Raw genomic sequence first — 26,198 nt, forward strand, 5'->3', positions numbered from 1 at the left:
GGTGTTAGTTTTACAGTCGGTTTTATGAAGTTTGAGTAAAGAAGTGCGTGGTTTTTACCCTCCCTTTCGTTTCCCTTCCCCTTCTTTAGTTTGCTATTATTGTGCCTAAGAGCCGAAATGGCTGCACTCTAACTCATCTTTGATCTCCCAAAAGACTCCATAAACAAACTAGTGTATCAAGAGGCTGGCTGGCTGCCCCTCGATGAAGAAAGAAGACTAAAGTCGGCCCAGTACGTATCAAGAGCAAGTACTTTTGACAATGCTGTGAACGAAGAGCTCACTGCTGAGTTCGACACAATAACCTCGGCCTCTTACCAAAACCTAAAAAGAAAAACACCCAAAATACACGAAGCAACGATCCCACTAGCAGACTATATGTTCAACCGATATTTCAAGAAAGTGGGGGTAAACCCAGGTAGGATGGCCCACATTCCCATTCACCCCTTCCCATTTTGGTTCATGGAATCCCCCATTATCATCCCTGATCATGATCTGGGTGTAACAAAAAAAAGATAACCATGTACTTGTCTCATCAATAGTAAAAGAAATAATCTCAAACAATAACAAAGATCACCTACAAATATTTACTGACGGCTCCAAAAAAAATGATGACCAAGCTGACTGTGCTTTTGTCATTCCTGACCTCAAAATAAGTTTAAAAAATTAAACTCAACAAGGATGTGTCCATTTTCACTGCAGAAATGCTGGCTACGTTATCTTAAGAGCATGCCACTATATCAATGACCCCCCTCGACCTCCAACAAGAGTCGTGATTCTCTCCGACTCAAAACCAGCATAACTGCTCTTCAAAATGGTTCCAGAAACCGGGAAGAGCTTCAGACGGAAATATTGTTCCTCTGTCACCAGATCATTGCCTCTTGAACAGAACTGACCCTTAGGCTACGTACTTCCCCTCACACACATGGATCAGAGGCAAGGATATGGCTGACAGAGAAGCAAAAGAGGCTGTTACAGATCAAGCAGCATTTCATGACATAAAATTAACAAAGACGGGAGCAAAACACAAAATGGCCAAAGTTGCCTGGCGTCACTGGGACTGGGAAACAGAATTGAAAATAGAAGGCAATGCCCATGGTTGGCTTATTCTGCCCCGACAAACAAAACAAAACAGGCCTACACTCCCCACCTCCCTCCTTAAAATACTTCTCAGAATTCGCACGGATGGCCATGGATGCGCTCACAAGTGCTTTCCCCGTCTCTGTGAATGTGGACAGTTTATATCTTTGTTACACCTCTTTGACCGCTGCCAATCACTCCAGCAAGATTTCTGCAACCTACACACCCTTGTCAACGAACATAACCTGAAACCCCATGAGGTTTTTTTTAGATAAACATTGCACGCTTCAATGGAAGCTGGCATACACCCTGTGTCTCTCAATAGTAGAAGGCTGAAATAGGATATCTGTTTTAAAAAACCCTGATCTCCGTTCCTCACACCGAGCTTTTTCTTCTTCATTGTATTATTTTTCCAGTTATCTATTTACTTACCTATTCCGCCAAAAATATAACAATATCCCACATAACAAAAATTAAAAAAATAAGCCTACAAAACCGCTCCAGTCCAACCATATTCCGCGTACACAATCTTCACTTCCATCCCCATTTTGAAATATCGCAACAGACTTCCAGATATAATTATAACACGATCATATATGTGTTCTCTGGTTGCATGTTTGTTCAGTGTCTTGTCCCCACATAAAGCATATTAACTCTACCTGTCCTAAAGCAAGTTGCAGTTCTAAGAGGACGTTAAAACTAGTTATCATCATCAACACACACACACACACACATATGAAAGAACCCATGTATATTTTTATGATTGTTGTTTTGGTCTGAATACAATTTGGAATCTTACTACACTCTTGTTAATTGATTTTACATTTTGTTGTCAGAAGTATTTTGTTCGTCGGTTCGTGTCTGGTGCGTGTGGTTTGAATGCCGTCCTGTCAAATGTCTTTTAAAAACACATTCACGGTAACATCTTCGACGCAGACACAGACAGTTAGGAAGGGCTCCTAATATGGACCACTTTTTGTTTCATGCTGATAACTTGCTTGTTTTCTTGCGAAGAAGTTTTATTTTGTGTTTGGTAGTCCTTTTCTCTTAGGTTAACCGTTAGGCCTAATTAGAGTGAAATAGCTTTGATAAACATTCCACAAAAATTAAATACAGACAAAATCACAAATGGTCCATAATAGGAGCCTGGGCGCCTAATATGGATCAGTGAAGCGGCCTTCACAAATCACTGTAAAAAGCCCCCTATACTTCAAAATAACATGATACAACTTAGTGTACAAGTCAGTCTAATTCAAATATGCTTTAGATTGATCTGTTTCGGGTTGATGAGAGCATTATTTGAAGCACACCAGGAAACTAAAGAAGCTTATCAAAAACAGAGTGAAAATAAGTGAAATTATCAACTTCCACGAAAAGAAGACTTTTTTTTTTTAAATCTCGAGGACTAGTTATAGGTTATTTCCAGCAAGCTTCTTAATGAATTATTGAAAATAGCTTTTAGCTTTTTTTTCTCGATTTGTTGAAGGTGGTCCATATTAGGGGACTCGCACATACTTTGAGATCTTGCTAATATTTTTTGTTTGCACGGTAAAAACTCGGGGTCAACCCTGCTAAAATGTAACAAATGCGGTCTTAGCTGTCATATATAGCAATTTTTGTGTGATAAAAGCTTTGGCTGTGGACAGAAACGAGTCCGTTTTCGGCGGCAAAGCCGTTTAGAGTGAACGCTGCCAAACTGAGTGAAAAAAAGAGAAAAAGCCTAACGGTTTTGAGATTTGTGTTTCTGCAATACAGCGAACAAAACTTTTTTGAGCGCTCAAGCGCCGTTAGTTTTTCAGAACAGGAGGTGGTCCATATTAGGAGCCGGTCCATATTAGGAGCTACGTGAAGCTACCACCGCTCGGCTTTACACACACACACACACACACTTTTAATTAGTTGCTTTTGGCACACGGCCTCATCATCTGAACTTGAAACAAGTCGCGTAAGGCGAAAATACAATATTTAGTCAAGTAGCTGTCGAACTCACAGAATGAAACTGAACGCAATATGCCATTTTTCAGCAAGACCGTATACTCGTAGCATCGTCAGTCCACCGCTCATGGCAAAGGCAGTGAAATTGACAAGAAGAGCGGGGTAGCAGTTGCGCTAAGAAGGATAGCACGCTTTTCTGTACCTCTCTTTGTTTTAACTTTCTGAGCGTGTTTTTAATCCAAACATATCATATCTATATGTTTTTGGAATCAGGAACCGACAAGGAATAAGATGAAAGTGTTTTTAAATTGATTTCGACAATTTAATTTTGATAATAATTTTTATATATTTAATTTTCAGAGCTTGTTTTTAATCCGAATATAACATATTTATATGTTTTTGGAATCAGCAAATGATGGAGAATAAGATAAACGTAAATTGGGATCGTTTTATAAATTTTTATTTTTTTTTACAATTTTCAGATTTTTAATGACCAAAGTCATTAATTAATTTTTAAGCCACCAAGCTGAAATGCATTACCGAAGTCCGGGCTTCGTCGAAGATTACTTGACGAAAATTTGAACCAATTTGGTTGAAAAATGAGGGCGTGACAGTGCCGCCTCAACTTTCACGAAAAGCCGGATATGACGTCATCAAAGACATTTATCAAAAAAATGAAAAAAAACGTTCGGGGATTTCATACCAAGGAACTCTCATGTCAAATTTCATAAAGATCGGTCCAGTAGTTTAGTCTGAATCGCTCTACACACACACAGAGACACACACACGCACACACGCACATACACCACGACCCTCGTTTCGATTCCCCCTCGATGTTAAAATATTTAGTCAAAACTTGACTAAATATAACAACTACAAAACACAACAACGTACAACAACAGCATGGTTGTGCCTGTCGGGTTATCAGTCACCATAAGGTGCCTGTACTTGTCAGTCTCTCTTTTTAGATCAGTGCCAGTCAGTGGCCTGTGCCGGCGATAGTTTGGTAAAGTCGCGCAGACCGCGCATGCGCCATGTGCAGTAAAATGTTATCAAAAATGGCGGATAAATCTAACTCGTGCTAAGAAACGTTTCAAAACCAAGCTTTATGGACGTTTTTATGACTACGTACTCCAGCAGACATCAACTTGTGGTCGACGTGTGTGGGTTTTGCTCAAAATACGTAAGTATTCGTCAGCCGTTTGGCTTCTCGAATTAAGTTTCAACTTTGTCTCTGTCTCGAACCACAGGCGGAAGGTATCCTTCACTGGACCACAACTTTCTATGAGTATGAAAGTAGTCTGGTGGTCCAGTGGACGATACCTTTCGCCTGTGCTCGAACCAAATACTAAGCTTACCAGTTACCACACTGTCATACTCATAGTCATAGTGATAGCACTGATACATTTGTACAGGTAAACATGGCTGTTTGCTGAAAATCAGTCTTTGTGAAAAATTGTAATGATGTCTCTGAAGTTTGATTCAGTCCCTAATTCATTCAGTGATTCATTTTGATGGGACGTCAACCCATGGTGAGACTAATAATGATATTTGATCGTATTCTGCCAGTGCCATTGCCAACTGCCATGGTTGTTCTTGTGTGCACTAATTAGTAATTTACTAGCAATAGGAGTTCGAGTTCTACTATAGTAGTATTTTACTAAATCATTACTACTAGTACTAAATACTACTGCTACTACTAGCTTTAAACAAGCTATGGTTTGAATGACCAGCTAAATGCTAATAGTTAATAAGTACATTATTTTTGCATCAGCGAGGTATACATAAATTTAACGAAGTGGATTCACAGCGCGCGTCGCGTTGTGCAGCGTTGCGATTTACAACGCGCTGCGCTACGAGGAACGCTGCGATTCACGACGCGCGATGTATTCTGCCGATACATTTCCTTCACAATCGCAAAGTTTACAACAGCTACATCTATCTGATCTATTTGAGAAATAAAACTGTCAATAAAACGAAAAACAGAGCTGAGCCATTCTCTCTCTCTCACTCTTTCAACTGAATTCACCAGTATATCGCCGCGTCAATGTAAAAACGTGCCTACCTCTGCTGAACAATCCTTCTCATTGCGGTCAATGCGCATCCGCCAATCTTGGACTTACAAAAATGCGACCCTTTGACCGATCGAACCATGGGTTAGGGTAAGGCTAAGGGTTAGGTTGTTCACGACCTGATTAATCTCCCCATGTTAGCGCATGCGCATTGACCGCAATGAGAAGGATTGTTCAGGCAGAGTTTTCAGTTTGTGACACTGGCCTTGAATACTTGGCAGTCATACTAATACTCATATCACTACATGTCATTGCAATGGCTTCTACTATATGGAAAGGAGCTGAGTTTTTAAACTGGGATGACGTTTTTAAACAATTATCCGAGTACAGTGCCGCGGAACTGTTAATCGGTGTCACACCAGTTAACACTTCAGCAGCCATTTTGGAATTCGCGCATGCGCAGATCATTTTTTCAGCGTGGGTTTTTTTTCCAGTTGATTTGAACGCGTATATATATATTCAGTCTGCATAAAGTGCAATTTTGTAGTCTTGCAGCCCTGAAGTTGCTTTTGCATGTCCAAAGAAAGAGTGTAAAATGTTGCTGATAATCATGCATACATGTACAAAAATAAAGCGCATCAACAATCTGCGCTGGTGAGAGCAATAGCCGCGCTCTGGGAATCGCTGCGCTGCACAACGTGCCGCGCTCTGTGAATTGCCGCGCTGCACAGCGCGCTGCGCTCTGTGAATCGCTTGCCTAAATTTAAATATTTTATTAAAAAAATACCGCATGGTTTTGCTTGACCAAATCATTTATCAGCTAACAATATGCTTTTATTTCAGTTGGACCTGACTTGAGCATGGTTCCGTTGTCTCCGCAACAACAGATTGGTTACTCAAGAATTGCAGGCATGTCCAGTTTGCAGCATGTGCAGGCTGACCCCGCTGAGTGTGAAGATCTGATGGCTGATCTAGACACAACATAAGCTGCTTGACACTATTCCAAGGTAAGCAAGAAGCTTTGAAAATAGTTACTTTAAGTGTTACTTAGTAAGTGTACATTTTTGTGGGTGAACCATCGGTAACCGTCCCACCCACCCCCCTCGACACCCCCACCCACACATACAAACACGCACACAAACTTGGGTTTGTACTACAACTATTAGTATTAACTACTCTTCATAAATGAGTTATGTAATTCATCAGAGGTTTGAAGTCATTATGGTTTTGCAAATTAGTAAGAGACTATGTGGGTGCATGGATTCAGTAATGCGCAATTAATACATGCAATACTCCTGCTGGTGAGTTCACTACAAACAGGTACTACATTAGAACTGATCTATGTTATTTGTTAATGAGGATGATTAATCGTAATCTCACTGTCAAACTGTCATGATACTATTGCCATTGACAGTGCTAGATCACTTCATAAAGTTATTTTAGTAAGTAATCATATGATATTGATAATTTTGATATAGTGATTTACTGACGGTGACAATGACATGTTATCTTCATACTATTCCAGGTACAAGATGCTAAACGTGCAGATATCAAGGGCTTGGGATTTCGGCTCCTGGAGATGCTACTTGTAACTCTTTTGTGAGTACCGATGTATACTGGGTGTTTTCTCAGTTTTTGTCCGCTGTCAGTGTGAGATTTATATTGTGGTACAGTGGAACCCCCCTGTTAAGACCCCCCAATTTAAGACTCCCTCCTTTTAAAGACCTTGTTTTCTCAGACTTTCTGTTCATAACCTCTGTAAAATTACCCCCCTTTTAAGACTCCCTCCTTTTTAAGACTGAATTTTCTCAGATTATTGGAGGTCTTAAAAGGGGTGTTCCACTGTATAACCTGTTTTTCTAGTTCCATGGTTTAGCCACGACTCACTTTGAATGAGGGTCATCTGCCAGGCATTTAGCTGATTATCTGATAGTGATAAGTGATATTTATTAATTTGCTATTTATAAATTACAGTTGCAGTAAACTAACACTGTCGCACAAAGTATGTGACTTTAAAAAAAGATTTGTTTGAAATAATGTGAGCTCTGTCCACTAGATGATGGAGAAGGGAATTTTTCCAGTTGAGTCTGCAACATGGATTTTTCTCTCTCAGGATAACAAATACAGCAGGGTTCGTACAGGTCATGGAAAACCTGGAAAGTCATGGAATTTGATTTTTAATTTTCCAGGCCTGGAAAGTCATGGAATTTCAATTCAAGTCATGGAAAGTCATGGAATTTAAAAAAAATAAGAAAGAAAGAAAAATTAACCTTTAGCACGCCAGCGGCGATTTTCGTTGCCCAGCCATTCCACCCCCCCCCCCCCCCCCCCCCCCCCCTGCGATTTGCGTCTCCAGCACAAGGCTTGTTCGTATGACCAACTTCTCGTTCGTATTTGCATACGAGAATAATGGTATTTTTAACGGCACTTGAGCCAAAGCGAGGCTCACTTCCTTCCGTTATCTCGTCGTGTCGTCTGCGCTGCATTTGAGTCGGTTTCGTCGAAGTTTTTTGTTTTTGCATCGATAAAGTACTTTAGCGCTTCGACAAGCAAGATGGAGGATGATGAGTTTGAAACTTTCTTTCGAGTTGTTTCTTGACAACAAAAAGTATGTGGAATTGGAACGAATTACCGAGGAAGATCTTCGCAATGAACTGTGTATCGCGGTGAAAAAAATGACAGTTCGTCAAGTCACAGTGACGGTTACGAAACGGAATTTACGAAAGTGCAGATGGATACAAACAGTGGCTGGTCCAGTTTAGTGAAATGACAGGACCAGCAAACATTACCGATAATCTGACTGCGTAGCAAATGCTTGACTTGCTTGTCGAAGAGACACTGCGTAGAAACTGACTCAAATTCAGTGCAAAGCAAGCCAGTGTCAAAACTGGCAGTGACAAGACGTAAAAAGTTTGCGTGTTCGGAAATGGCGACCTGTGGATCTAGTCATGGAAAATGTTATTGAGGCTCATGGAAAGTCATGGAAAAGTCATGGAATTTTGTTTCTAAAAACCAGTGGGGACCCTGTACAGTATGGAAGGAAAAATTTAGGGTTGGTGTGGCGATAACAATAAAGATATGTCATAGTGACTTGACTAATTGATTTGAATTCTGCTGCAGGTCAGTCGTCCCCCACCTCCTGCTCCTGACCTGGTTGCCTACTATAACTTCCGAGGAAATACGACAGGACACCCTTCAGCTTGTTGCACCATGGTGTCTCTTGGAGAACAGCAAGGAACAGATACAGGTGGGGTCGGTTGGGATACCGTAAACAGACTATTTTGTTTTGTTGGCCTTAGCATAGAGTCTGGAGATGTGCATGATGTGTTGTTTGAATCTGACAGTGAAGTTGTATGAATTTTTTTAATACATGTATTGTTGTCACGCGCTTTGAACTTCTGATAAGGCGCTTTATAGATGCCCGTTATTATTATTATTATTATTATTATTATTATAAATAGATACACGAACTTATGTTAGTTTTCACACGTGAGCATGAAGGAATGTGCCTTTATGAGGAATGTATAGTGGCTTGCAATATTGAATTTGAGGGATGTTTGCAGTTATATAATATATTAGCACAGCTCAGTTTTCTTGAGGGTTCCGTGAGAACAGTGAAATTCTCCTTTGAGGACTGAAAAATATCTTGGATAATTGGTCTTAATTGGAGGGGGGGAGGGGGGGGTTTAAAACATAAGTACATTCACATGTGTTTTTCATTTTCACTGTGTTAAGGTGGGGAGGTCCTTCTCTACTTCTTTCTTTGTTTTCCCATTGACATATTTTTGTTCTTGTCTATATTTTTTACATAGGTTCACCATTAGTCCTCATCCCCAGCCGACTGTTTCCGCTGAAGCCGTGAAGGATACTTCTTCATGTAGGCGTGGACATCTTTTTCGTCGCCATGCAAGGCTTCCAGTACCATATAATTTTGTGAATACTCTGGGGACCTGTCATCGACTTTGGAAGGACGCTTTATTTTATAACACTTTGTACCCCATCTATGTTGACCAAGATTTTTTAAGCCGAGACCAGCTGTGCTGCAGCAGGTCACTCAGAATTGTAGAAACTGTGTATCAACAGGCTAGAATGCTGGCGTTAGATCAACGTTACAGGAAGCGACTGAAGCTAACCGTCTAAGCAGGATGCGGATATGTGCCGAATGAGAACAGATGCAATGTACATAGTGACTGTGTGTACGGATATATATCCATACCTGGTCAGATAGAGCCATATGAGTGGGTACGGATATATCCGTACCTGGGAGACAAGGAGTTAAGACCACATCTGAACTGAGGATTTAGCCTCTCCATAATCAAACGCTGAAGAAGATTTCAGAATGAACTTTGTTAGATAAATTATCAATCAATCAATCAATATGAGGCTTATAGTTATATCACGCGTATTCTGTGGGTACAGTTCTAAGCGCAGGGATTTTGTTTCGATTTTTTTTTTATGCAATTTATATCGCGCACATATTCAAGGCGCAGGGATTTATTTATGTCGTGTGAGATGGAATTTTTTTACACAATACATCACGCATTCACATCGGCCAGCAGATCGCAGCTATTTCGGCGCATATCCTACTTTTCACGGCCTATTATTCCAAGTCACACGGGTATTTGGTGGACAATTTTTAGCTATGCCTATACAATTTTGCCCGTCGCGATATAACCTTCGTGGTTGAAAACGACGTTAAACACCAAATAAAGAAAGAATACAATTTTGCCAGGAAAGACCGTTTTGTCAATCGTGGGATCTTTAACGTGCACCCCCAATGTAGTGTACACGAAGGGACCTCAGTTTTTCGTCTCATCCGAAAGACTAGCACTTGAACCCACCACCTAGGTTAGGAAAGGGGGGAGAAAATAGCGGCCTGACCCAGGGTCGAACACGCAACCTCTCGATTCCGAGCGCAAGTGCGTTACCACTCGGCCACCCATGCCGGTTGTTATGATCGCCACATTTTAGGTCCCCCCCCTCCCCCCCTTTTCAAACTTCCCCGCTTTTAAGACCTTACGTTTTTGGATTTTCTGTTCACAACCTGTTGTGCATTTACCTACATATTAAGCAGTGTTTCTTGTATAGAATATAGTCAATGTTTGTAAAGATTTTAGTCAAGCAGTATGTAAGAAATGTTAAGTCCTTTGTACTGGAAACTTGCATTCTCCCAGTAAGGTCATATATTGTACTACGTTGCAAGCCCCTGGAGCAGTTTTTTGATTAGTGCTTTTGTGAACAAGAAACAATTGACAAGTGGCACTATCCCATCTTCCCCCTTTCCCCTATCCCATCTCCCCCTTTTCCCGTCGCGATATAACCTTGAATGGTTGAAAACGACGTTAAACAACAAATAAAGAAAGAAAAGAATTCATCAACGAGTGATTACTGCCTCACCATAGCAGTTAGGCCAGTCTTACTAACTCTTACTTTTATTAATGTGCCGTGATGCAAAGACGTTGAGCAGTTTTCAGATGTTTATGAATCTAGGGCTTTCAAAATTTACTGACATGTTGGACTCCATGACATCCAAACATGAAGTTCAGTTACCCCTTTTCAACTTTGAAGGTCACATTGTGGGCGAATTTTTAGCAAAAAGTTGGAACATTGGTGTGACTGTTCTTACTCACAAGGGAAGTGATTTAGTTATTTACTGATTTTTATTTTGTATGGCCTTCTTTCACCCATTTAATCATTCATAAATGTTCATACCCAAGGGAAGTAATTCACATATATATCTATGGCCAATGTTTTCACAGGGCATCTGCCCCCCCTCCCAACACACACTCACATGGGCTAAAACTTACATGGCTTTTATGGGTATGACGCTCTTAATCACAAGGGAAGTAATTTACTGATGGTGTGTTTTCATTTCATGTGGCCTTTACCGATTTGAATAATTTATTTTAGCTTATCCAATTATAGTGTGGATGAACACTGTCTCCACTCAAAATAGTCCTTTGCTATTGTACATTGTGAATCAGCATTTTTGTTTTTGTCCTGTTTGAATAAAGTGCAATCATTTTACAACCAAAGTGTTAATGTTAAAGATGTTTACATAATGTGTGAAGGATGATGCATTTGAAAACTAATATTGTTAAATGTCAATTGACCTGTGACAAGTCAGCAAAGTGCAATATCCAAGCATGAAACCCGCACACAATTCCCAAACAACATGCTTTCTTTTCCACAAAATTCCATCCAGGTGAAAACAATTATGTGAACGCCATAACATGGTGGTTTTTTTTTTACATTAATAATCAAGCTTAACACCAACTAACATGGTGTTAATAGGCATTTGAGCAAGCTTTAACACCAACATAACATGGAGTTAATAGGCATTTGAGCAAGCTTTAACACCAACATAACATGGGGTTTTGCATGTTAAACCAGCAATAACATGATGTTAATCACATTACAAGCAAGCTGTAACACCACCAAAACAAGCAGTTTTGCAAGTTAAGTCTACGATAACATGATGTTACTTGGCGTTAAACCAAAGCTTTAATGCCATCAAAACTTGACATTTTTGCATGTTACAGACATGCTGTAACATGGTTTAACATGATGTTTTGACCGTCGCAAAACGCGCTGAAATTCCAGGCAATTTCGCAGCGATAACTTCAACAAAATCCAATCAAAATCTGGCGTTGTCGTGAACACCAAAATGTGATAAACCCATTGAAACTTGAAGTTTTGTTGGGATTTTGAGTAGTTTTGTAAGATACAAAACGCCACTTTTCGCCCAGTGAACCAGTTGCCAGCCAGTGCTCTGTAAGATTGTATACAGTGTCCCTCTCTCTCTCCCCCTCTCTCTCTCCCTCTCTCTCTCTCTCTTTTTTGCTCTCTCTCTCTCTCTCTCTCTCTCTCTCTCTCTCTCTCTCTCTCTCTCTCTCTCTCTCTCTCTCTCTCTCTCTCTCTCTCTCTCTCTCTCTCTCTCTCTCTCTCTCTCTCTCTCTCTCGTTCTCTCATATTTATGTTTGTAGCGTTAATGGCAAGGTTGTTATAAACTGAAAAATGTTGTCAATGTAGCCAAGTGGCCTACCCAGTCTCTTTGTGTTGTTTATCTCCTGCCCGACCCAGTTGCCTCCCCTGTTCATTGCTACTCCTTGTGTGTATGTGTGTTGTGTTAGTTATATTGGGTTTACCCTTAAATATTGCCCTTTGTGCTAAGCAATCCCTAACTTAAAATGGTGAGAAGAAGCAGCATAGTTAGTAACCTCTAACCATCAGTGTCTGATGAGTGACTTAATCATACCTGGTTGTCTTTGTTCACTGTAATTTATTGTTGAAAACCGGTCGAAGAAGTGTGTTTACTGTCTTAGACTCTAAACACTATTCATTTCTAATCTATTTTATCCCAGATTTAGCTGTTAGGATACTATAACTTTCCCTTTTAACTGGTATTTGATTCTTATTTATCAGTTTTGTAACTGTTTGGTAATAAGTCTTTATTCAGTGTTCAACACAGACAAGGCTCTGTGCATCTTTAACGAGCCGTATCATTGGGTAGAAAGCACAACACCCCCCGTTGGCTTAGACCGGGTAGCCTCCCGATTGGCTTATCGCCACAGCCTGGATTTGGAGGGTAAGCGCTGTCTTTAAAAAGGTGAACTTTGTGCTAAATCCGCAACGCGATTTGTGGCAGCTGTAAGGTGCTGCCAGTGTGTGTCGAGAATCCGTATTGCCGTGTACCTATCGAAGCTCTGCCCGAATTTGCCGAACCGGTCTCGCTGTGCAGTTTTGGCGCGAAGTTTTGTTAGCGGTCGAGTTGTGGTTTCGGAACCATTCGCGACTGCAGCTTCAGCAGCAGATTTTGTGTTTAGGCTTCTGTGAAAGGCGCCTCGCTAAATCCTATGCCACATCCATATCCAGCTCTTTTGTTGTTGCTTTTTTTTGATCAGTAAAGTTCTACAAGTTTGATAGTTTTTAGATTTTATTTAGTCATTAATTTTACACTAAATGTGTGTAAGATAGATTCAAAGTTTGTTTAAAATATGTAGGAAAATGTAATTGTAATAATTCCATGCGCTTCCTGTTCCGGCGCTTCCGGTCTGCCATTTTTTTAAGCATGAGCCACAGTTTTTTTGTTCCATCAATATCAGCCATAAACATGACGCACAAAGGCCATCATTGGGTAAATATTGTTCAATTTGTTTCTATTGTCAATTTTCTGTTCAGGAATAATTATATTAGTCTTGTAGTAGGGAAAAGTTTATTGTTTTGTACGTTTTTTGGTACGGCCTTTCACTATGTGGTGTTTTAGTATTCGCCATGATGTGCGCACTTTTGCAAAGTTTATTTTACAGTTTAATTAGTGTTTAGTGTGTCAAATTCAAGTAAGAGTAGTATTTTGAACATGACTGTCTTTTATCTAAAGTGTATGGAAACGCATTTGTGCCAAAGGATAACGTTTCATAGTTATTTTGTTTTTCAACCATTGTCTAGTCAACAGTATGCCCACCTGTGATTCACAATAAGTTTTTTGGTTTGTTTTGTTATCCCTTTTTGTGTTAAAGTGTGTAAGAGATAAAGGTTACAGGTAATGGTCAGAGCTCTTTTTCCAAGTTGGTAGAATTCTTATTATCTCCCTTCAAGTGTAACAGAACAGTTTCCAAAACGACAAGTTTCACAGGTTGTTTCCCTTTATTTGTATAGTGTCAGTGTAATGTTAGTAGTTGCTGTTCATTATTAGTATGGTTGAGTGATTATTATGTCACATTGTTTTCAGTTTGACGGTGCAGTATGTTGATTAAACATCACTTCAAGTTCAACTACTCATCAGTTCTGCCAGGCTTTTGTTTTGTGCGGCTGTGACAGCTTCTAAGTGTGCTCATTGAGGAGAAACTGTAAGTAACTTAATGCTTTATTCATTCCTTATGCTTTATTCTTATGCTCTATTTGATGCTATGATGTTTACATATGTACATTTTGCCTTCGATTCTGTCTCGGGGCGATGTCCGATCGTTCCCGCGTCAGAGTTGATGACGCCATTTTGATCTATGGGAGAGATGTGTTTACTAGATCAGTTACTAGTTTCTTTAATGATTTGGCGCTGAAATTGAGCGTTAATAATTGTTAATATTTGATGACCAGTTGTTCTAAAGTTGTTTTAGAGTCTTGTGAAGTAAAGATTCGTAAGATTGTCAAGTAAGGCAGACTCGTTCTCAGATTTCGTTTCACTGAGAAAAGCAAGTCTCACAATATTTTATGTCGAGCAGACCTATTTTAGATCTCTTTTTACAAGGAAAGTTTTATAACGATGAAGTGCAGTAGAGTAAGTCGAACCTTTCTCAGATTTCGTTTTCGATGAGAAGGGACTCGAATACTTTGCTGGGCAGAAATTCCGCTTCGCAGTTTTGTTGAGAAACAAAGAGGTTCTCAGATTTCGCTTCGCTGAGGATCGTTCTTTGTTTCAAGCACGTGTAACTGTCATTTTGTGAAGGCGAAGTGTACAACAAAATGACATGCGTTATGAAGTTTTGTGATGCATTACGTTTACATGTGTTTGATCATGTTGCTACATTTCAAGCGTATGTTGTTGACGGTTGATTGGCTGAGTAAGGTTGTAGCGTAGCAGATTCATCAACATGCTGGTGTTGGCTACCTACCACCAAGAAGAAGAAGAAGGGAGTGCCCGCCATTTTGACCGGCGTCACCGGTGTAATTTCAGAGCGCACCCCTTTCCCTCTTTTGTCTCTGTTCGGTGTGTCCCTTTTTTCCGCCAGTTCAGTGGGTTTTCTTTGGGGAAAACACATAAGCGTAAAGCGTACATTGCTTACCTCCCCTGCTCATTTGTTTACATTTCCCAGTTGAGAATGTGTTCAATCAACAACCATCGATAACATGTGAAGTTTGTTTACTACCTGTTCAGACCTTTAGCAACCTGTGTGTAGGTTGTTAAGACTATATGTGTTTGTCTGATTCTCTCTCTCACTGTCTTTTGTCTGGCTTTGTGTCAGCCACAGTCATGTAATGTATTCTTTCTTGTGTCACTCACAAGCATGTTCATACTCTGATATTTTGCTAGTCTTCATTTGTATTACCTTTTTACCTGTACATAATCTTGTGAATTTTGAGTATCATTCCTTTTACTAATTCAGGCATGATAATAATGGTGATCTTCTGAGTTAAAATCTCACACAATAGGATGATACTGTCTACAGGTTGATTCACAATTTTGACTTAATTCCCATGTTGCACTTTAAAGGCGCTTGCCCGCAGAAGAACTTGCGACTGAAAATTGAACATTGTGTGCAGTCACGCTTGCACTTGAAATGTGTTTGCCTGCAGAAGAGCTTTGCGACTGATAAAATCCTAACATTGTGTGCAGTCGCATAGGTGCATAACAGACTTTTAATCTAAAGCGTTATGATTTAGTCACGTTTCCCTGTAAAGTAATAGACTGGTGTCTAACGCTTCATTTTGAAGCATGGGAACTTATCCCATGCCTGAGTTATCTTTCTCATTCTTGTCGGTATTATTCAACCTGATGAAGATGTGGCTTCATGGCGATGAACATGCATAACACCTATTATTGTGCAATTGCGGTTCTCGCAGTTGGACAATTTAGTAACAGCATTTTCCTGTGCAAGGCTTAGGCATAGGGGAAGATGTTGGTTACCTCTCTTGACATTAGCTGTTGTAGAGTTGTTTAAATCACTGTGGATTCTCTTTCAGAGAATGCTGTGTGTGCAGGATTTTGGATGAATTGTTACTTGTCTATATTTGTCATGATTATTTTGACTAGTGATACATTCATACTTTCATTGGTTTATGCTTTGTATTATGTCATGTGTGACTTAGAAGGCATGTTGTTTATAATTGTATTTTCGTTTCTTTTAGTGCCTTCTTCCTTACACTGCGTTTTGGTTGCTACCAGAATAATCACCTTTTTTACACTATTTCTGGTTTACACCATAACTTCTGATTCTATAATTTGTTTTAACTTATAACCTTTTTAGTTACATTTTGCTTGAATAAAATATAAGTTAAAGCAACCTCTGTCTTCTGTGTCTTAATTGTATGCTCCTCTGCCTGTGCTATATATCCTTTCCTTCCACCCGACCTTCCCACATCAAAATCGTGTGTTGCCAGATGATGACCAACAAGCATCAAACCAATACGACATCCTGCAACTTCAAGAGATAGGAGTGAGGTCTGACTACGCTGAGCTCAGTCACTACGTCAACTCCGGGATGAAATCTGCAAGTCGTACAGGAAAAAAACAGTAATCCTTGGAATGGGGGAGTAAAAGAGGCCGAGGAGGGAGAGTGGGTGGGGAGCATGGATTGTCGTTGTCAGTCTCATCAGGGAAGCCCTAAACTAGCAACCAGACTGTGTGTGTGTGTGTGTGTGTGTGTGTGTGTGTGTGTGTGTGTGTGTGTGTTTTGTGTGTGTGTGTATGTGTGTGTGTGTGTTTTGTGTGGTTTTGTGTATGTTTGTGCGTGTGTGTGTGTGTATGTGTGTGTGTGTGTGTGTGTGTATGCCCTCCATATTTTATTCTGTTCTTCATTTTAAGAGGACAGGGGGTACGGGTAGTGGTAGAACTGTTTTGTGTTTGTTGGTTATCTGACTTGATGCATGATGATGTTATGTTCAAGGTGCTCCCCATGGCAATACACGGCACTGTAAATAGCATAGTTTGTTTCGAAGTAAATGAATTGTATGTTTAGGAGTCAGGAGTTCTTAGTTTGTATAGTCTTACTGTTTAAACAACCATGTTATTCTTATTTGACTCTTCTAGCGGGGATCTTTTTACATTTAGTCAAGTTTTGACTAAATGTTTTAACATAGAGGGGGAATCGAAACGAGGGTCGTGGTGTATGTGTGTGTGTGTGTGTGTGTGTGTGTGTGTGTGTGTGTGTGTGTGTGTGTGTGTGTGTGCGTGTGTGCGTGTAGAGCGATTCAGACAAACTACTGGACCGATCTTTATGAAATTTTACATGAGAGTTCCTGGGATTGATATTCCCGAAGGTTTTTTTCGTTTTTTCGATAAATGTCTTTGATGACGTCATATCCGACTTTTCGTGAAAGTTGAGGCGGCACTGTCACGCTCTCATTTTTCAACCAAATTTGTTGAAATTTTAGTCAAGTAGTCTTCGACGAAGCCCGGACTTCGGTATTGCATTTCAGCGTGGTGGCTTAAAAATTAATTGATGACTTCCCAGCCAGCATGATTCTGCGTGACGCATGCGTTATTTCTGCGTTTTTCATGCGGGGATGCGTACGGCCTCGTGACACCTTCGCTTCGCGCGCGTTACTTTTCGCCAACTTTTACGCAGATTGTCGCATTCGAAACGACTTCACCACGCAGTGTTTAGCACGCATGGATTCAATGAAAAGGTGATTGCAATTTTTGTTTTTCCTAATTTTATACCGTGGGTTTATGCATTTACTTCATGAAATAATTTATTATATTTTATGTTATTAAAAAATATTTACTTTTAAATTTTGGTTATGAATAGTTATTCTTCTTCAAAAACTTCTTCTTTTTTTTTTTAGAAAAAAAATTGCATAAAAACTTTCAATCCGTTATCTAAACAATCAGTTTATCTTAAGACAGTTTCGGTTAAAAAAAAATGCATTTAAAAGTTTAATAAAATATTTTTATTTTATGTAATGGTTTTCCCATTTAATTTTTATTTAATCATTTTGTTATTACTAACATTTATTTGCTTAATTGTTATCCTGATTATTTTTATCTTAAAATAAATATGATTATTTTAATTTGTATTATCATTATAATTGTTTTAGCATGTAATATAATTATTGTAATGGGGATTTGGTATTGTTGTAGGAATCAGCTTTCCACAAAATAATGTCGTGGAAAAATCTAGGCAAAGCATAATAAAAATATTATATGAACAGAAAAGATAACTGAAATCTATATGAACACCCATAACAAAACGATAAAAACATTTAAAAAATTCAGATTAAACAAAAAAATGTAAACTAAAGTAACTTTGAAACTAATTATCTACTCAAAATAAAGGCTGATGTTAATGGTTACATAAAATTTGTTCTCAGCATATTTTCATTTTATTTTATTTTGCTTTGGAAGAAAATCTCCATGAAAGTTCAATTTCAGGGGAGACAGTTACCTTGACTGAAAAGAGCAATTTATTGAAGTTATTTCCCTTGTCTGTCAGACCTACTTCAATCAGACAATCTCCAACTTCCTGTTGGCAAGAAGTCTGTCAAATCCACATTGTATCGGCGTTTTTTTGCTTTTTCTTCATATTGACTTGTATTTTTGACTTGCTTATTGGATGCAAGGTAATCTTATCCTTCTCTCTGAAATGAAGATTGACTTCTTTCAAGAATAGGTAAGTTGATCAACTGAAGGAAAGATTTGGGAATTTGAATTTTTGATAGCTCGCGGCTTCGGCTTCCGAGTTTGATGGCAGAGAGAATTTCTCACACTTTCGATTTTTTTTCCGCCTAGAAGAACACTGTTCTATTCATTCATGTTTGTTTTGTCTGAAAGATGGATGAATGAACTAACTTTTCCAAAAACATAAAGTTGATTGATGCAGTGGTTTGTTTTTAAGGAGTTGTGGAAGAGTGAAAATACCATCCGAATCCCGATTCGCGGGTCGCTCACGGCACCATAAAAACTGAATTTTCGTTTATCATTTTATGTCTCATTGTCTGTTTCTTGGTGAACTTTGGTTGGTTCCTAATCTGGTCGAGTCATTGCGGCAGCAGTTGTCAGGAGCTTTAGTAGTAATACTAATAGGCTCTTCATATATCTGTTTTTTTTTTATTTGTATCTTTTTATTTTTCCACAGATGTTCAACTTTAAGTTCCGCATACTGACATAGACTCATAGTCATAGTCATGATAGTGGAATATTCTGTGTCTGAGTCTCGGAAAAGAGAAAAATTACCCTTGTTCCCGAGGCATGCATAGACTAGAGAGGCAGGCAGAGGCTGTGTCAGCGTGTGCAGTGATAAAGTTGAAAAACAGATTTTTTTGAAAAAAACAAACAAATACATCACAGAGAAAATAAATATACTAATTTAGTGAAATTGAGATGCTTATATTTAATAATTAATATTCCAGTTTTGATGTTTGCGTGTTACTGTTACTGTTAGGTTTGGGAATCAATGTGATCCTATTTAACTCAACTCAACTCAACTCAAATTTTATTGGCTTCCAAGTATTTATTTTTTCAGAAAGCTTTGACTTGAGTATGACGGTGCTCACTGCTTGTTTGAACTGAAGGTGAAGAAAGCTGAGATGGACAGTGACCTTAACACCGCCACCGATGCCAGTAACGCAGACTGTCGTTCCGTCCCGGCAAGGTGAAGATGAACAGGTATGGCTCGATAGCAATGAGTGTCTCATTCAGAGTCATTGATAGTGACACTGACAGCGTCTTTTTGTTCTGTGACTTTGGCTTATTTTGTGTTTTATTCTTTTAGTTATAACCAGATGTGTCAAACAAATTCAGCTGATCTCTTTTACTGTTTTAGTGAAACAAATGTATTGTTTCCAGCAAAGGGAAAAAAAATCGGGTGGGGGCGGTTGGTCGATTTTATTTTTATATTTAAATTTTTATTTTATTTTAATAGTTTTATTGATGTTTGTTTTTAATTAACACAGGCATCTCATTGATGAGAAAGTGTGAACTGTGTCCGCGGGATGCCAGAGAAGAGTAACTTTTCATCCAAAGTCTGCAAAATTGAATTTAAAATTTAACCTTTTTTAATTATTTTTTTAATTATTCTCTTTATTTATGATGAATATTTTTGAATGAATACAAAAAGTTCTAGTGTTTGGAGGAAAAGTTAAGGTCAGTTCAACTTTAAACAAGGATTTTTAGTGTGTGTTTGTTCTTCTGTCTAAAAAAAAAAAATAAAAAAAAAATCTGCTTGAAGTAAATACACACAAAAATTTTCATCTCCAACTGCTGAGTCCCTACATCTTTTTACCCCATCAAATGCCACTCTGTATGCCCCTTTAAAAATTGATTGCAATATATATATTCCTCATCTTCTCCTGAATTCAAAAATATAGAGATGTCACGTTTACTTTGAACATTTGCTCAGATTGTTTTTTAGTGCTGATGGTTTCTTTTCAGGCCGACAGATTGTCTAAAATATGTATTGCTTCATGTAAATGACTTTTTGTTCTTCTTTTCTTCTATTCAGCGGACACAAGACTACGAGCAGAGCAGAGCGGCAAGATAAACATCAGTTCTTGCTGCTGGAGAAGGTTCTACAGGAGCAGATGGACCTGATGCGACTAATTTAGTCTCTCTCTCACTCTCTCTCTCTTTCTTTCTCTCTCTCTTTCTGAATCATGGTGGAGCCAGAGCCTGTGCTACTGTTCGATGGAGTCATCTTTTTACTGTTGAGTGTGGAAGATGTTGAAGGCACATGATGGATCTGTCGAAGGAGTGATCACTGGTAGGTGGCTTTGAATGCTATTGTTGAAGCAGACCAGTCATGCCTGTGCTATTTTCCCCAGATAACTGTAGCAAGATCTTGTGAGAGTGACATGTTATTGTTAGACGCTCTTTAGGCTTTAAATGTTACCTTGAGTGTGTGCTTTTTGGAGGATGCCAGATGTCATCACGGTTCACGGGTGTATCTTAACTGTTCATCAGTTCTCAGTCATGACCAGTTTCCCATTATCCTGGGAATTCATGCAAGGTTTATGCGTATTGGTCACATTTGTGAATTTAACCAACACATTTTGATGATAAAACTATGCTTATGGGTACGCACAATGATGGGCCTCTTTTTCTCATGTGGGGTGCGGAAAATGCATGCACCACTTTGTTTTCTGTGATCATTGCATCTGTGAGAAATAATGCAAATATTGCTCTGTGGCCAGAGCTGCCATCTGCTAGGTTTTCAGGGATGTAACAGAAATTGCTACGCTGTTTCCTCAAGTTCAAAATTGCAAGTGCTACACTCAAGCAAATAATCACAAACATGCAACAGTGCCTTCTTGTGAGTTCTGATTCTCACTTTGTGTAGGCATCGGATTATGGGTCAGAAAAAAATTGTCCACACTGAATAGTATCACGGTTGACGCTCTCTTCTAACTATGTTTGTGCTTTCCAAATGAAGATTTGTGAGATAGTATTGAATGATTGATGCAGGTCACCTGAGGTGTGTGATTACATTTTATGACAATGCTACACTCAATCACCATTTGCTCTTCTGAAAACTTTTTTTTTTTTAAAGCAAGTGCGATTATTGATGTTTTGTTCCAGGTGACAGTATGATGCTTCCAGATTAAATTGTTTGTATGTGAAGAAGAGCTGTCTGAATATTTGATTTTTGGAATTCAGTTGGCTTGTTTTGTTTGTTTCAGATCCATGACCATGAGCTCGGTGTGGTTGGTGGACATGAACTAAAGACGACTACTGATGCTGTGATGACGAAGGTGTTCCATAGGCTACACGGTTGCTGACAGGGGGCTCTGGGGGAGGGCAGGGAAAGAGACCATGGTGTACGCTGCGACTAAAAGCCATCGACAGTGAGTTGTTTTTCATAATTTGTAAAATCATCCTGGTCCTTTTAGGAAGAAGATAAAATCCATGTCTACAAAACAACAAGTTATTTTTGTCTCAAATTTTGTTCTTTGGAATCAATTTTAAATTTGCCATGTTTCACATGTGAATGATAGTTGTCAAAGCTTTTACACTTAACATTAAATTGCTAGAAGCCAAGTTCCTGAGCTCATTTGTCAGTGTCATGGATTTTCGACTACATACGAAATAAGGATGTTAGCAAACGGTATGATGTCGTCACATATGCGTCTGCACGTCACAGTACATGTATTATGAATTTCCGAAGGCCCCCAAAGAAAAAGTCATAGTAAAGGTAACTTTAACCACTTGACTGCCTTATGACGGGTATACCAGTCATGCGCTTGTGCAGCCGCAGCGCCTTAGGACGGGTAAACCCGTCTTCTCCGTTCCGGGATTTTCCAGAAATGCTACGTCACTGCTGACACACAAATAGCAGCCAATGGCTTGGTAGGATACCTCATTCTCATGAATAAACATAAATGGTGACGCGGTTTTGCGTTTGAAGGCTATTTTCGGCCTTGTCGACAGGGTATGGGAGAGAAATCTCGACTCGTCAAAATGGCTAACGGTGACTGTCGACCGGGCCCTAGTAGGGAAAAACAAAGCCGGACTGACGCTACAGGCGGTGCAAATGATTATGGATACTGACAGGGGAAAGGGGAGATCTTCTTTCGGACAATTCGTTGGAAACAGGTAGATGACAGTGATTATAATCCTTTCTTGGAGCGAGCAAAACAGCCACCGGTGTTTGATCCACAGGCACCGGAAGATGCGCCGGACTGATTTTTCAAAAGTTCATATTTAAACATCATTATAAGCCAATTATCATTTCCATGATTAGACACTAAAAACAGATTCTTGGTTCAATTTCCTTTAAAAAAAACATAGGTTTTACTTACCTACCTACTGCCAGTTTGAAGCTAGATTTTTTTGTGAATTATTACACCCCAAACTCCAATATTCCCTGGCAGTCAGGAATGCACATACCCAAGTTTTGATTGGCAGCGAAAGGGTTAAAACAAATATTAGGGTATGTATTTTTTTTACTTCTCTTCTACAAGGATTACAATGTGTTGTAATTTCCTAACTCAAGTATAGTTGGTGTGTTGTAAAAGCGTATGGTGTGTATGCAAGTTTGTGTGTCTGTATGATTTTTAGCAAGTTTACAGGCGTCAGGAAATAAACTTGAGACTTTTCTCAAATCAGTGATAGTTGTTTGATGATCTAAGTTCATGTTATTTTTTGTTTTGTCATGCAGAGGCTGTTCCGTGAAGCTGTACGGGTGCCACAGGTCAAGACCTTGAAGACGGCCGTTCAAGACTGGTTTTTGGAAGCCTGTGATAAAAGAAAGAGACAACAGGCCATGGAAGAGCCTTCATGATTTGGTTTGCAGTAATTGAACTTTGTAATCTCTGTAGGCTTATTTACAATGCTAGTTGCAAAAATTTGATGAATGTAAGATTTGACTCGCCTGAGAAATTGCTAGTGAGTAATTGTATTTCACAGTTCAGGTCTGTGTGGCTGATGGGTAATGTACAGAAGAGTCTGGGGTTTTGTTGGACATTATTTAAGCTAAGCTTTAAACTTCACACTCTTCTACAGATGATGTTCAGACATGATGTACCCTTTTAGGTTGTGTCAGAACGACAGAAGACTAAACTGGAAGTGCTCAACTACCATTACTATCAGTGGAGACGCATGGATGCATTTGAACTTTTCTTGTGGGTATCCCATACTAAAAATATAGAATACATGATTCTGGAAAAGCTGTTCAAGGGCACTTACACACTATATTCGATTTTTAATACACGACTCAAACCTTCAGGCTAAATTAAAATGAATAAAATACAAGTATAAAGAGTTCAGAAAAGAAGAAAACAAAAAGTGAACAAATAGAAAGAAAAGGTTTTAACAATTCCTTGTCATTTATGGGAGTCGAACGCAAACAACCTAGGCAGCTTGAAGGAGACAATGCATGATGCGGGTTTTTTATTTATTATTTTTTGGAGTTGAGTTGAGAATTTAGAAGCGAGACTAGAAATATACTTTTTTTTTTTGCTGTTAAAACCGTTATGATTGGATTTCTATAGATGTAAGTCTTGGTGCACCTGATAAAAATTTAGCCCTTGAATGCAGGCAGTGTAAGGTAAATGAAGCAAAGTTCTCTCCGAAACAGCAAAAAAAATGCATTTCAATTATATTGATCCTCGCCACCTTATTTTGTTTGCTGAGCAGCTGGCCGCTGGAGACTTGTCTATCATTTTGTGAGTAAGCTGCGTGTTTTACATCCATTTTGAGATGGCAAACCTATGTTTTACGCAGTCTGATAAGTTTTTTTTAATTTATGAGTTTTATGTCATGTTTTTTTTTAAATTTATGAGTTTATGTCATGTTGGTGTGCTTATACATATCAGTGGAGAAGGGGCATTGAATAAGTGTTTCTTTTTGATATCATTGTTCTGAATTTTGACTATTAGCTGGCATTTTACCTTTTGTTTCATTATTGTAGTTGTTACTTTTGTGTAGTGAAACTTGATAACTCACTGCTGCCCATGTCTAGGTTGTGTCAATTGTTTTTTCTTCACTGAACGTACCACTGATTATCAATGATGACATCAGGGTTTTGTTCTGTTTTTTCTCTGGCATTTGAATTTGCTTCAAATCATTGTGAACTTTTTTTTTCCATGCAAAGTTACTGGTATATGTGAATATGTTAACACACTTCAAATCAAAACCTGAAATGTCTCCTTTTTAAAAGTAATTTTTTTAATTTCTTTTATTTAAATGGTACACATTCATATGATTGTCTCCCTTTTTTTCCCTTTTTTTTTCCTTTTTATATTTAGTCAAGTTTTGACTAAATATTTTAACATCGAGGGGGGAATCGAGACGAGGGTCGTGGTGTATGTGTGTGTGTGTGTGTGTGTGTGTGTGTCTGTCTGTCTGTCTGTCTGTCTGTCTGCCTGTCTGTGTGTGTGTGTGTAGAGCAATTCAGACCAAACTACTGGACCGATCTTTATGAAATTTTACATGAGAGTTCCTGGGATTGAAATCCCCGAACGTTTTTTTCATTTTTTTGATAAATGTCGTTGATGACGTCATATCCGGCTTTTCGTGAAAGTTGAGGCGGCACTGTCACGCCCTCATTTTTCAACAAAATTGGTTGAAATTTTGGTCAAGTAATCTTCGACGAAGCCCGGGGTTCGGTATTGCATTTCAGCTTGGTGGCTTAAAAATTAATTAATGACTTTGGTCATTAAAAATCGGAAAATTGTAAAAAAAAATGAAAATTTATAAAACGATCCAAATTTACGTTTATCTTATTCTCCATCATTTGCTGATTCCAAAAACATATAAATATGTTATATTCGGATTAAAAACAAGCTCTGAAAATTAAATATATAAAAATTATTATCAAAATTAAATTGTCCAAATCAATTTAAAAACACTTTCATCTTATTCCTTGTCGGTTCCTGATTCCAAAAACATATAGATATGATATGTTTGGATTAAAAACACGCTCAGAAAGTTAAAACAAAGAGAGGTACAGAAAAGCGTGCTATCCTTCTTAGCGCAACTACTACCCCGCTCTTCTTGTCAATTTCACTGTCTTTGCCGTGAGCGGTGGACTGACGATGCTACGAGTTTTCGGTCTTGCTGAAAAATGGCAGCTACTTGACTAAATATTGTATTTTCGCCTTACGCGACTTGTTTTTTTCTCTCTCCTTCTCTTATTTTGTTTTTTTTCTTTCTTATTCTTCGGTTTGTTCTTCCTTTTATCTTCTTATCCTCTTTCTCTTGCTTGTTCCTTGTCCCAGTATGCTTTCACGCCGCCCCATCTAATTATTTTGTGCTCCATCCACATCTGAATTTCGTTCAGCTGCCTTGTCCGAAATGTGTGTGGGGCACATATGTATGTTTAATGTCAATGTTCATGTTTCAAGTTCCTTGCTTTGTGAATTGCATACCAATGTTTTATGCAGTCGTGATAGATTCTAAATGTATGTGTTATCCTAGTTAGGTGTACATTGACTGGATTTCGATCCCTGGAGAATGGGCATTAACTAAGTGTTTGTTTGTGATGTCATTAGTAATCTGAAGTTCAACTATTAGCTGGCTTGTAGAACTTTTTTTCTCTTTTTGTTGCTGTTCTGTATTCAAACATGTTGATACAACTCACTGCTGCCTATGCCTAGGCTGTGCCAATTATTTATTTATTTGTTTACATCAATGTGATATAGTGACGAGTGTACATCAAAATTCTCTCTTATAAGTTATACTGGATTCTTCACTGCATGTACTACGGCGTATCGATGATGACTATCAGGGTTTTGTTCTATTTATTCTTTGTTCTGCCAATTTGAATTCTGCTTTGAATAGTATTTTGATCATTTTTGTTTCCGTGCTGCTGGTATGTCAAAATGCAGTGAAATTAAAACCTGGAAGTCACAATGGCAATAAGCGAGATTCAAATCTCTCCTTTGTTTTAATCAATTTATTTGACTGCATTTTTGTTTTAGAACTTGTACATAATTATGATCATCTCTGTTATCGAACCTGCACGCTTGACCTTTGTCTTTCTGGATCAATACAATGTTGTGCACTGCCCATTATTTGTTTGT

The 26,198-nt window shown here is 38.7% G+C and overlaps 1 long non-coding RNA gene across 2 annotated transcripts; it reads left to right on the plus strand.

Moving 5' to 3' along the window:
• Positions 1–3,704: 3,704 nt before the first annotated feature.
• Positions 3,705–11,059, plus strand: LOC138955991 (uncharacterized). Of its 2 annotated transcripts, XR_011452455.1 has the most exons (5): positions 3,705–4,195; positions 5,868–6,031; positions 6,550–6,623; positions 8,145–8,271; positions 8,837–11,059. It is a non-coding gene; the product is annotated as an uncharacterized lncRNA (long non-coding RNA). The 2 variants fall into 2 exon arrangements; XR_011452454.1 differs by lacking the exon at positions 3,705–4,195 and having other exon boundaries at positions 5,333–6,031.
• The last annotated feature ends 15,139 nt before the right edge of the window (positions 11,060–26,198 follow it).

Source organism: Littorina saxatilis, unplaced genomic scaffold (assembly GCF_037325665.1).
Source record: "Littorina saxatilis isolate snail1 unplaced genomic scaffold, US_GU_Lsax_2.0 scaffold_144, whole genome shotgun sequence".
Lineage (NCBI taxonomy): Eukaryota > Metazoa > Mollusca > Gastropoda > Littorinimorpha > Littorinidae > Littorina > Littorina saxatilis.